Here is a 13,932-nt window from a genome sequence, read left to right on the forward strand (position 1 = left end):
GCTTTCGGAATTGTTATGGGCATATCGAGGTGTTACAATGGGAGGTTCGATGGTTATAGGGTTATCATTGAGGCTATAGGTTTTGCGCCGAAAAGTTCAGGGTTGTATCAGATTTGCATATTGGGTAAAGGTGGAGGAACGTGAAGGTTGCAATCATAAGGTATAGTTCGTTACTCAGTTGACAGCTTGGATATGATTCAGCTTTTGGAGTCGAGAGTGAAAGACATGATTGATTATGCGTGATGATTTGATTATAACTGGCCGCCACAGATGTGTGGTAGGAGTGTGATTGGTTTCTGAAAGTTGTAGTCCGTTTAAGTGGCTATTGGTGGTATTCAGGGGTTGTGCATTCATTCTGTGTCAGGATTGTCTGGATAGACCTTGATGGACAATGATTATATTCCCAGAGGGACTTATGGGTTCTTAGTAAATCACCTTCACAGATTCGATGAGTTTCAGTTCAGATTTGAGGTATGACAGGTCTACTGAGCTTTATCAAGATTTGTGAGTGACTTGATGGTATTTTACTGGGAGCAACTATTCGGACAGATATAATGGTTTCGTCGATACTTGGTAATGATTAGAGGAGCTACTATAGTTGCAAGAGGTCTTTAGAGTGATCAGATGATTTCCTACGGACTTGGCTCAACAAGGTATTCAGTGGTATGCTTCATGTATTGTGATTTAAATGTTTAAAAAGACTTGGAACTAGCAAAGTCAGCTATGAGTAAGATCAGTTTTGATGGAATTGAGTATAGTTCTCGGATAAAGCAAGAATTATTTTGTGGAGAGAGTAAGTCATGGTTTCGGGCTGTGTTTTATGTGCTTTTAAGAAAGCGTGGTGAGAAGAACGACTTTATAGGGGTGAAAGAAAGGTTAAAGGGATCAGAGTATTTTACCAGTTCAGAGTGGGCTTTGATCGTGTCTATGTCTAAAGGTATGTGTTGTTTGAGGAATGTTTGTGAGACCTATTGATCACTTTCAGAGGTATGGTTATATCGAATCAGAGAATTTCGGTAAGAACAGCTCTTTTATTCGGGGATCAGTTGTGAGAGCATTTCAACTATGGTAATATGGAAATTGGGCCTTTTACCAAAGTTAGAGGAAGTTTGACTGATAAGGTGAGAGAGCAGTGATTGTGGCGTACTTTGTACCATGGAGGCTTCCGTGTTGTTATAATAATGATTCCTTGGTTATCGTCACCTTTAATACTCTCTTTCTTCGTTGATTATTTAATCGGTATCTGATGTAACGACCCGTTTGGTTGCTATAGTGATTTTGACCCTTTTGCTCCTATTGACCCTTCCCCGAACCTTATTAGTATGATTTGGACCGCGGGGATGGGTGGCACGATTCCCGAGGTCATCGAGTGAGTTTTAGTGAGACTTTGGAGAATTTGAGCCTTTAATTTAACAATGTTTGACCCAATTTAACTTTTAGGTAAACGGACCTTTTTCGAAATTTCGTCGATTCCGAGAGGTCCGGATGGTCGTTTGTGCCATGGTGGCATGTTCGGTTTGGTTCCCAAGGCACTTAGGAGCGTTTTGGGCTATTGGTTGGAAAGTTGGTCCTAGGCCATTAGGGGTTGACTTGGTCAATTTGACCTCCGTTAGAAATTTTGAGGTCACGGGTGAGTTCGTAGCGTGTTTTTATGTGTGTATGCATGTTTGTTTTATTTTTGTGGGGCCTAGGGTGATTATCAGATTTCGGGTTGAAACTTGTGGAAAACCAAAAAGTTTCTGGTGTCTGGTGTCCGTTGTAGAGGCACCAGACTCGCGGCAACGGTCCCGCCATAGCGAGGGACTGGCCGTTGTAGCAGGTTTGAGGATTTTGTGGCGAGTCGCCATATCGAATGGAAGTCCGTAGTAGCGGACTCACGATAGTGAGGGTAAACCGCCATAGTGGGCCCGTTGTAGCGGACTGCTAGTCACTGCAGCGGATGGCGGGACAGAATTCCTATTTATTGCTAAGTTAAAAACCTTTAAACCCTATCACTTCTCTCATCACTCTCTAAGCATACTTTGGGCGATTTGGATAGCTTGGGAACTGAATCTTCATTGTGGTAAGATCCTAAACCTTAGACTTCATTATTTACCTTAATCCTTAATCCTTAATCCATAATCCATGCTAGAAATCTTTAGAAACAAAGGGGGGGAGATGGGTTCTTATGATAATTTCTTGAAATGAGTTTTAGACTTCATAAATGGAATTGATGATGAAATTGACTAGCGTAACAATAGAACTTAATGAATTCATTGTTGAAAAGCTTAAACCTTCCATTATTAGTGATTAATTTGAGGATTGAAAAGTTAGGATTCATACCCAAAATTGGGGGCTTCACTTTAATTCGGAATTTGGCTTAATCTTGAGTTAATCTAGCAATTGATTAGTGGGTTTTGATTATCTAGAGCATGAATAGCCTATTCCTCCTTCAATTGCCCATTTTACCATTGTGGGTCCGTTTTTCCATTTTCCATAGTTAGAAATGGACCTAAATTAGAAGAATAGCAATATGGGCATTGTTCTTCTTGATTTCTAATGTAGAACTCGAATATGATTAGACTTTAAGTATTTTGAGGCGCAAAGAAAGGGCAAGGCTAAGGTTTGACGGTTCGTGGCTCCTATTTGGCATTCCAGGTAGGTTACGGCTTACCTTTGGTTAGTTTTCGGTTAGCAAATCATATGTAGAGTTAGTGATTATTGGAGAAATCATGTACGCCTTCAGGTATGAAGTTGGGTGGATTCCTAGGTTGATACTGTTGTTTGATTTTGGTGTGTTGCCTTGTTGTGATTTATTGGCTTGTTTCCACGTGTGTGATATTAGATTAGATGCTTAGTCATCTTATCATGACAAGTTATTGATATCGAGAGATGTGTCCATGTGGGGCACGATTGATTTGATATGTTGTCATCATTCATTGCTATTATGTAGTGTACTCAATCTCATCTTTGTTGATACTCGGATATGAATACTTAGTGACTTATTCATGATTGTGAACCTGTATCTCTCAGCTATTGGTTATTGACTTGTGAAGAGGAAGGAATTGATATTGATCTTGATATTGGGATATCTGTCCACGTGTAGCACGGTTGTCATTGATATACTCTTGTTGGCATTGATATCATTCATATATATATATATATATATATATATATATATAGAAACTTTTTAATTCAGGAGGTAGTTGGTGTGAAACTAATCTTACTGAACCATTACTACAGCAAAAGCTTGGGGTTTCATATTGAAATCTTTTGGCTTTGCAGAATCTACAATTTGGGACCTTTCTTAAAATAGTAGGATAGGAAGGTAGTGGGTTGATATTCCAACAACCCACTTGTGTTGATTTGCGGCCTGAAACATTTATTTTTGTAAGATCTAACGTAAATAGAGCGGCGAAGTAAAAATGAAGTTTGATTTAACCAACCATTTCGAGAAGAAGAAGGTGTCTCTCGAATGAACAGAGCAGGTTGTCCTGAAATCATGCTTTTCTGAGTGGAACAGTTAGGAGTAGAATTTTCTGAGAGAGTATGCCTTCTCGCAGCATATTCTACCCGACGCCGTTCTAGAAGTGCTGCCTTTTGGTCAGGCGGCATTTCTTTATAGGCAATACGACGTCTAAGATTTTTCTCCATTTGGACGTCGTTCGTCTTTCTTTTTCTGTCAGACATCTGATTTCGAAGTACTCAGTTAGAACCCTTTTTTTTGTCATAGTTAAAATTTAATATATTCTTACAGCACACACACCCATACAATTAAAAACTAAAAATAGTAATAAAATATGAAGATAAACAGTTACAAAAATCAGATTGGTGGTATCTCTCCCCAAAAAATTATACTCACATTGATGGTATCTCTCCCTTGAGATGGCTTTTGACATGGAAGTTACTAAATAATTACTCTAATAAATCTAAATCAAATAGACTCTTAATCTCCTCACATCTTGTTAAATAAACTGATCAAATTTGGGTTTACAGACTAACTCAGTGATGTAATTGTATAGAAGATAGATAAGAAAAAAATAAAAGGAACCAAACATTTTATGCCAAAGTAATGTTGAATACATGTAGCTCATTATTGTCTCACTTTTCCAAACCTTTCTCTATGTATTTATATCTAATCTATTTATTTCAATAGAGAAGTTCAAGGCCTGCATTGCCAAAGATCAATATTTGTGTGATAAGGTGATAAAAACCAAAAGAAGCAAGAAATAATAAAGAGGAAGAAAAAAAACTTTGTGAAGTGGGAAATTGAAAAGTCACAAATAAAGCCTAGTAAGATAAGCAAGAAGAAAAAATGTGTACCAGTAGCAGGAAACTTGGATCCTTGCAAGAAAATCTTATGTTATACCTCCAGCTTTGAGGTCCCTGACTTGTGATTGGGAAGCAAGAACAAAATTGTTAGCTGTAGAATAAAAAGAAGATACAATTACCCCAAAATACTCTAAAAATGTGCAGGGAATAAAAAGAAGATAGAATTAAAATTTAATTTCACATAGCAATCACAACCGTAAGGTAGAACCGAAAGTTAATATTCACAGAATAGGATAACAAAAAACAAGCCACAGCCAACTTGGGGATAGAAATTAACATTTTGGTTTGTCGCTCTAGTAGAATTATTAAGTCAATAGAAGCTACATCGATAATACCAAATTAAAACTCAAAGAAACTCATATATGATCATAGAGTAGATCAAATTAAGACTCTGAGCACAACTGAAATAATGAAAATAATAGTACTTATATTTTTGCTCTATATGCAGAAAATGTGAAACTGAATCATTGATCATCAATAGCTATGCGTTTCTCAGAAACAAACTATTTTATTTTTCCTCTATCAGTCCATTCTCATTGAATGTGATTTTACACGTATTTAACGACCAATTTTTGTAAACATCTCTTGGGTTTCTTCATACTTGCAATCTTCCTCATAGATGAAGGGATAAACAAAGTTGTAAGTATGGCTCTCTAAAATTTCTTCTAGATTGGCTCCAAGTTAACAGGAGAGTTTTCTTTGGCATGAGCCAATGCTGTCCCCAAAGGAATCCTCCGCAATTTTCCAGGTATTCAAGTTGTACACTATCCTCATACTACATAACAACAGAACAAAATGATCAGAATTGTAGAATTATATGATATCAGGAAGAAGACATACTATACTTACAGGTACATGATGCTATAACTTGTCTGGAAAAGGGGCTTGGATAACATAAACAAACTAAATAAATAGACAGAAAGATAATGATTCGTTGTTCCAGAGCTATTACAAATGGTCCATTTTGGTACTCAGAAGCTGCTCTTTACAGTCCTATAGATTCTTTGAAAATAGCTGCTTTCACGAGAATCTGTAAGTTTTACATATTTAAGTCCCCCAAAGACTTTTAAGCAATCCAATTCTAGTGTTGAATATCCACCTTTCTTTCATTGTTAGACATCAACTTTTCAAGTGCTTTATAAAGTTATATATTAAAGTCTAATTCGTAAGTTTAAATATTTATTCTATACCACACATAGAAATAACTAGCGAACACAACACCACCACAGAGAAGCAAAAACGGGCCATCTTTCAGAGGAAAACATCAAATGAAGAAGCCAACTCATATCAATCAAATAGGAGACTCACCCAAAATCAACATACATAAACAGATGGAAGTTTTTTGAAAATCCAACTTCTCCACTCAATAATCCAACAACATTTCCAGGAAATTGGCTTGTATTATTCAATATGAAAAAGCTCGAGTTGAAACACACAGACATGGAAAATCATTTATAATTTAATAATAATGTGAAACCAAAGGCAAAATTACCTTTAAGTCGCAACAGTGTTCCTCTATGCCCCTGAAGCAACTTCAGTTTGCAAACGCTGCGCAATCAAAATTGATGAAAAAATTATATGCCAATTAAATGGATGAAAAAATTAGGTGATTTTATATAATATAATGAATTAAATAAAATACAAATTCACGAAATACAGTTATAACCCCAGTCATAACACCAGTCAATTTCTTTCTACGACAAGAAATTGTTATTAGGTGTGCATGTCTGCGAACTTAGGTACAACAGATTCAGAAACAGAATTTGACGGCAACCTCAGAATTCATTTCAGTCATCAATTCACTCTTACTTGTGCATTAAATTAATATTGCTCACTGTAATGGATGAATGTGTCACATAGTATATCGTGGTATCTGAGATTGAAGAAGCTACAGAAAAAAATTGAAAGAAAATTAAAGAGGAAAGTTGTGGTCTGGTTTACTATGGAAGACATAGCGATGGCAAAGAGGTTCAGTAAAGAAAGTGTCTAAACACCTATGACCTATTCAACATCTCAACCAATCAAATCTTCCATAAAAGAAGACAATACAATGTTTGGTTCAATTTATCTGCTACAACTTTCAGCTTTAAATCTCTCTTTTCACCTTCTTATAAAAGTGTGATTTATAAAATGTTCCATTATAGTATAGTACCTGTTCAGTAGTATTCTATTGATTTCCTTTTCCCCCAACCCCTCCATAACCAACACGGATTAAAAGAATTTCTCTGTTAGTATTAAATATTAGTCATCCCTAAGCAAACATAGATATGCTTGTATTAGTAATCTATAAATTTTAGAGATCCTACGTTTCAATAATGTACACTATAATAGATTGTACACTATTGAAACGTAGACTACACTGCTAAACATCATAGATTGTACACTATACACTAACAAAAATATACTACACTGCTAAACATCATAGCAAGGATTCAAACTTCTATGCAGCAAATGTGCAAATAAGGACATAAGAATATTGCAGGATCTACTCCAACTGTAGAATATTCTCCATCTTTTTCTTAACCTTTTTTACCTCCTGAATCAGACCTTTATCCAAAGAATCCTATTTCATTGCTTTCCTATAACTGTCTTTAAAATTTATCTTAGCTTTTACAATTGTTGAATTAATTATCAACTTCAGGCTTTTAATTTCTCACTTTTATTCTCCGCGAATGAGGCAAAATCATTTGTTCTGATATTTCTGCAGAAACAAATGTCGAGAACAGCTAAGGGATAAACATTACCTTATATATGTTTTAACTATTTTTGAACAACCTCCCTGTTGACCAAATTAGAGTCTTTTCTGGGTAGAGTCACAATTAACATCTAGACAAATATGCTTTTAATTTACATGTCAAGGGATTAGAAAGGATACTTGAGACTGAATCTATTTCTACCAATCTACACAGAATCGAATCTAAAGCAAGATAGACCAACTGATTTCTCAGTTGATATCAAGAGAAAAGCTAACTGATTTCCAGCTAAAATTTTGTGGGAAAAAAAATGGAAACGTTAGAAGGAGGGGTCGAACCTCAAGAAGAAGACGAAAGGAAGCAATGAAAATTCTAGCAACAGCAATGAATTTAACCCATAAATTGGAAAACTTGAAGAAAAAATTAGGGCAAGAGCGAGAAGCATACCTAAAATTGTAAGAACAGATTTTTACAGATATCAGCACAAATTGAGGATGAAGATGAAGCTAGATAGTTGGAGAGGTTGTTTTTCCTTTTTTCAATATATAAAGATCGTTCCAAAAAGATAAACATGGATCATTCCAAGAAGATCATTCCAAGAAGTGTGTAGAAGTGGGACACATGTTTGGTTAGAATTAGCCATAAAGAAATTGATATTTACGTATATGCCCTTCATCGTACCCAAGCCTTCACTTATTAATAGTAGATATATATATATATATATGGATCGATTTGCGTGCCGCAATTCTTACTTTGATCGGGTTGCACGTACCGCAACACTGAAATTTGAATCAGGTTTCACGTACCACAACACTGACTATATATTAGATCGGGCTGTGCGCCGCAGCAGGTACATGGACTTTGCGGGTCCCCCATGGGTCATGATTGTCGAGGTGTAGATATCATCCCCCGGAGCATGTGTGTATCATTGCACTCATATTTCATTCACTCATACATCTGATTTCTGGTAGTGGTTATATCGTATTGTACAGTGCTCGTGGACATTAACTTCTTGGTTGGTTACTGATTTGAGATCGTCGTGTGCCTCATTAATAGATATTTGGGAATTGATGGATTCGAGGAGTAGAGACTTTCTCCTAGGTTGAGACTTGAGGTTACGGAGTAATATTGTTGGTTGTACTAGTGTTTATGGTTGTTCTGAGTAATCATAGGAAACTTGGCAAGACTTGTGTTTAGGTGCTTCACCTTAGGCTATGATTGGGTTATTGATCCTTATGTACTTGAATTGTTATTCCTGGACTGTGTGGCATGTATATCTGATTGTGAGCATGTCTATTCTTCAGTCTCTTTCTTTATATATGTTAACTAACTGTTGTCGGCCTATGATGCCTGCTCAGTACGTGTTGTTTGTACTGATGCTACTTTGCTACACTCCTTTTCGGGGTGTAGAGTTTGAGACAGGTTCCATTTTCACTTCCCGAGATTGATTTTCGAGGCCTGGCTTGCGAGTATCTAGGTTGAGCATCTGACGAGTCGCTGTTCGGAAACTTCTCTATCCTTGTCTTTATTTTCTTCCATTCAGACAGATGTGTTTAGCATTTGAGACTTGTATTTCCTAGACATTACTTAGTTGCTCTTGTACGAGTCAAACCAATTCCTTGAGGATGGTATTTATCTTCCGCAGTTATGATTATTTATGATTCAGGCTTCTACTTATTTTGCTTTATTTACTTTATTGTGGTTTGAATTGATGATTTGGGAAGGATTCACCTACCGAGGTGGCAAATGGTGGTGCCCGAGCGACTTATTGAAATTGGGTCGTGACAATAAGGGTGTTATTAGAAGTAAACAAAAAATCTCTCTTGATTTGATAAAATGGACAAGTTAAAAAAAACTATGTTTTTAGCATAAGGGCCAAGTAAAATGGAACCGAAGGAATATAAACGGGAAACAAATTAAACTACTACACTTAGGGGTCGTTTTGTAGCTGGTTTGGAGGTGGGTTATCTTTGGTATTAAATCATCCATAAGTAATACCACATTTGGTATCTGGTTAGGAGGTAAGTTGTTCATGTAAAATTAATACAGTGTTTGATTTTCAGTTTAAAAACCCTCTTACCTAATACATGCATAAGTTATAATGTATTATTTTATGCAGGATGTACGGTGAAATAACTAATACATGATTAACTAAACTTTACATAACTAATTTATATATCTATATAAAGTACGTGATAATAAAATGACACTTGCATGCTAGCAACACAAACGCAGATTCTCATTTATCTTTTTTCCCAGATTTTTGCCTTTTTCCTTAATTATGCTCGGTTTATTAATTGAAATAAATGAGAAAAAGGAAGAGAAAATACGCGTCTATATCTTCTCTGCTTGGTTCTCTCAGCGACCATTAACGTTTCACAACTCACATCTACCGCCACCGTTTCACGATTACAATGCTTTATGCTCCTCATGTTCCGTCACCCATTACAAGGCTTAGGCTTTCCACCTGCTTCTTGCTCTTCTATATCTCCGTCGCCCAAGGTAAATCTCCCTTTTCTATTTTCCACAACTTTAGGTTTTGCTCTATGATTCTCTTTTTGAGATTTTCAGGTTCTCTTTCATGCTTGGTTGATCTTTCATGTTCTTTATATCTCGATACTCAATTTCCTGCTTAATTTTATTAGCAATCAAATTTGCATTTTTTGCCTTTTTATTGACCAGATTTTGAGATTCAGTTAATCTTGAACCGACTCTTCCAACAATCTTCTATATCAAATCTTTCAACTTTGCCTTCTTCCTCTTGCAGGATTAATTTCAGTTTGGCATTCAGTTGGACTTTCCCAAAAATAAGTCCAGCGGTTCTCAGAGACAAATAGGTCCTTTCTTTATAAACACTGTAATTTCTGATTAGTCTCTGTCACTTCATTGCAGCATGATTAACAATGCCAGTTTGAAAGTTCAAACGCCACCGACGATATGGTAAGCCACCTTTTTGCTGGAGTCTTTTAATTTTATTTATTCAGTCAATTTATTTATGTGTCGAGGTAGTTTGAGGTTAATTATATAGTTTTCCGTTTATAGGCACGAATTTGAGAATTCAAAAGTTAGAGAATGCCATAATCCATGGAAGCTATCAAAACCAGGTGACCTATTTCATGTAGTTCAAAAGATTTGTCTTGTATCTGATGGATAATTTCTGCTTTTGACACAATTTCCATTATAGCTTACAGACCAGTTTACATATCATTTTTATATCATATTGAGAAGGGTTGCCATCCAATGTCTATTTTCCAGTTAATTTCAGGAAACATATATAGAAGTTTTTCTTTTTGTGAGTGAAAAACATGATATAAAGGTGGTGTAATGGTTGTTGCCTTCATCATTAGAAAGTACATGTTCAGTAGCAATTTTACCACTCAATTGTTTGGCTCTTTACCCGTCTCTATTACTTTTTATTTACTATTGTAATAGAGGAAGGCGGTGAAGAGTTATTAGGCAATGGGTTTGCCTTTGTTTTTGCTTTATTCTCTTCTTTTTTTTCCCCCTTTGTGTTTCTTCATTAGCCCGTGAACTGACTCTAAGACCAAACAATCCACAAAGGAGAAGAATCGATACTCCGATAACAGAGTGATGAATGCGGATAACCTTCCTCAGTTTTTGCTTGAAGTTCCAAAGCAGGAAAACGCAACATTGCAGGATGCTCCGGATATTATTTCTTCATGGCCTTAAGATCCACAATATTTCCCATCGGAGCGGTCTTCATCTTGATGCATTTTCCAAGTATCTTTTTGTTCCAGAATCATCTTCAATGTCACTGTCAGAATTGCAGCGGGAATTCAATTAGTTGACATTGAAGTTGGTAACTTCCGGTTTCCAAATTCCATCAATAACAAACAAAAAATATGTATCTCTTCTAAATTTTCGGATAAATAATTTCTGCTTCAAATTTGATATTCTTCACTTTTTTTTTTTTTTAATCTCTTGATTGTCTTTCTTAAACAAGGCAAACAATTTTGGACTATGTTTTTAGTAGATGTTGTCACCAGAATTTCAAGCTTTAGTCATTTGGCTTCACTTTCTTGCAGATTTGATAACAAAGTAGAGAAGCAGCAATTTTTACAGTACTGTATATCAGTTAGCCCAAATGTATAATCTATATATCTATATAAAGCAGGGACATAGTCCCGCTGACGTGACGTTCTCATAAACCAGTATTCCTATTTATCTTTGCTCTCAATTTTTTGGCCAAATATATTTTTTTTTTTTTTTTAAATCCCGCGCTTTAATAATAAAAAACCAGTCGCGTCTTGAGTTAAGGAAAAATGATTAGACGGTTTTTTTTTTTTGTGGCTTTTTCACTCCCTCTCCCTCTCCCTGCTCTTTCTCCCTGCCAACATTAACTTTGCTCCTCTTCCTTTCACGATTCTGTTCTATGGCTATAACTGCTGGAGTCAAAGCGGAACGACGCCGGCAATACTCCGCTCCTAAACAAGGTGCCCGGTTCTTAACTCTCTTTCAATTCTCTGACTTTAATTTGTCAAAATAAAATTCACCATCTTCGCAATAAGAGCGTCGTGTCAAAATTCTTACTGGATTTGGTCTGGCAGACGGATACCAAAACCTAGGGTTCATTCTTTTACTCTGTAAGCATAAATTACTCTCTCAAATGTAAAGAATATCTCTTCTTAAAGGTTGTCTTCGAAAGTGTAAGCATTTTTTCCTCGGTCTATTCTTATTTTCCATAACTTCTAAATCAATTATCTTCTCCTACTTCTTGCTCTCTACAGTTTTTCCCTTTACAGGGCCTAAATTATCTTTTCTCTGTTTTCTTTTGATGAGCCTTTCGAGCAGTTGAGACGAAGCCATCATAATTACAGTAGTTGAGTCAAATTTGGTCCTTGGTAGACATTTTACCAAGAGCAATGGATCTATTTTCTATGGATGGAATGTTTCTCTTTGTTTTTGTTTTGTTTTTAATGTCTTTGATCTGATATTATAGCACAAAATATTTCTTTGTTGCCTATTTATACGGATCTGTTTGTGCTTGATAGTTATCCAATTCTAAACCGCAACCAAGCGGCAGAAAATATATGTTATCTCATAATTTTAAATGAAGTGTTATCTACATCAATCCAGGTAGAAGATAAGAGTTTGATTAAGTTAAGAAGAAAATCCAAATAAATAGGAAAGAAAGAGTCTTTCACGTTTATATGATAAGTATTTGGTTTCTTTCGTTTCAGTGTTAATGCTCTAAACTTTTTTCCAGATTAACCATGACAAATATAACGTCTCTGCATGAAGGGCTGCATCTTGCGGAAAAGGTGAGGCCTCTGATTTCTTGAACTCTTAAGGTCCATGGGTAATAAGCACTCTCCCTCGTGATACTCTTTTTTCTATATTTTCTGCTTTTCTTATGGAAATATAACCAGTGATGCACCTTGTTGCTTCCTTTTCTCTTCAGATCACATCTTTTTAAATCTATCTGTGCTTTCTTGACACCTCTTTTACTGCTGCATTATAGGATGTACGTTGTCTCTCATTGCTTTCCTCCTTCCTCGGTTGTTTGTTTTTTCAAAAATAATTCCCCCACTCTCCTCAAGGCTTTATGTTTTTATATAAAGCTTAATTTATCATACATTGATATTCTTGCTCTTAATACTATTGACATCTTTATGTTTTACGATGGTAGCAAACATAAGGAAGGTTCCGCTGGTGCCCGAGGCATATGCAGGATGAAAATGGAACTATGATGAAGACGTATAATTGATTCCCCTCTTAATAGCTGCAGTAGCAATACGGCTGAAGCTAGAACAATTTTTGTTGGGATAAAATGGTATATAGAAGAAGGCAATCAAGTAGCAGACGCTTTGGCCAAGTGGAGTATTGACAGCTCGAATCTTACTCTCCATTCCAGCGACGATCTGCCTCAAAGGGCTAGAAGCTTATGTAGACTTAATTTAATCCAGATGGCCTCTTTCCGACATAAGCACAAGACCTACATTATTTTGTGTGCTTTGTCTGTTGTAAATATAAGCAGGATTATACCTTTGTATTTTTGCTGACTGTAGGTAGGCTTCAGTTATTTTCTTTACGATATGTATATCCTATACCTTCTTTTGGTATATTTATCTCAAATTTGAATGACATCTAGGTGCTCTGGGAACAATTGATTCAAAAAAATTCTCTGAGTTGTCATTTATCTGTATATATAACATAATATTCACACTTTAATATAAGGAATCGTCTCAAGGATGGTGTTATCTTTTGACCTTTTATATCCATTATTTATGGGTCAGTCCAACTTTTCAAATTCCATATTTATGGAGGAACAAAACATCCATATAGTCTTCATATTCAATCATGCTTTGGACTTTTTATGACTGCGCGAAGCGCAGCATGTACACTAGTATCTGTATAAAATAATGCATAAATAACTTCATAACTAATCTCAATATTACTAAGTACTTTTCCGGTCCAAAATAATTGACGTTTTAGACTTGGGCACATGTATTAAGGAATGCACTTCTAAAAGTTAAGAGGTGTATTGACTAAACTACCCTTAATTAAGAGGGGCTTTGAAACTATAACAAGCATTAAATTTGTTTATTGAATTAAAAATGTGTCAAAGGTAAATTTGAAAAAAAAAAAAAAATACCTTCTTGATAGATTAAAAACTTCAATTATTTTGGACAGATTTTTAAAGGCTAAATCCTCAATTATTTTAGACCGGAGAGAGTACCCCACTTAACTCTAACCAGCTACCAAACGACCCCTTTAGACTTTAGTGTTTCAAATTTAAGGGTCTTTTTCGTTTTGGGTAATTGGATACAGTCAAACCTCTGTATAACAGCATCGTTGGGTCTGAAATTTTTTAGCTGTTATAGAGAATGGTTGTAATACACCTATAACAGCATTGACATTTAAATAATAATTCGCTGTTATACGCAAAAAAAATACATAAAATCTA

At 35.7% G+C, this 13,932-nt stretch overlaps 2 long non-coding RNA genes across 6 annotated transcripts; both read left to right on the forward strand.

Moving 5' to 3' along the window:
* Positions 1 to 5,099: 5,099 nt before the first annotated feature.
* LOC132040567 (uncharacterized) lies at positions 5,100 to 5,583 on the forward strand. Its single transcript, XR_009410716.1, has 2 exons — positions 5,100 to 5,347; positions 5,428 to 5,583. It is a non-coding gene; the product is annotated as an uncharacterized LOC132040567 (long non-coding RNA).
* Positions 5,584 to 9,321: 3,738 nt separating this feature from the next.
* LOC132040268 (uncharacterized) lies at positions 9,322 to 13,109 on the forward strand. Of its 5 annotated transcripts, XR_009410652.1 has the most exons (6): positions 9,322 to 9,506; positions 9,772 to 9,944; positions 10,047 to 10,824; positions 11,051 to 11,458; positions 12,232 to 12,286; positions 12,655 to 13,109. It is a non-coding gene; the product is annotated as an uncharacterized LOC132040268 (long non-coding RNA). The 5 variants fall into 5 exon arrangements; XR_009410653.1 differs by having other exon boundaries at positions 12,232 to 13,109; XR_009410654.1 differs by having other exon boundaries at positions 9,323 to 9,506; positions 10,566 to 10,824; positions 12,232 to 13,109.
* The last annotated feature ends 823 nt before the right edge of the window (positions 13,110 to 13,932 follow it).

Source organism: Lycium ferocissimum, chromosome 12 (assembly GCF_029784015.1).
Source record: "Lycium ferocissimum isolate CSIRO_LF1 chromosome 12, AGI_CSIRO_Lferr_CH_V1, whole genome shotgun sequence".
NCBI classification, from domain to species: Eukaryota; Viridiplantae; Streptophyta; class Magnoliopsida; order Solanales; family Solanaceae; genus Lycium; species Lycium ferocissimum.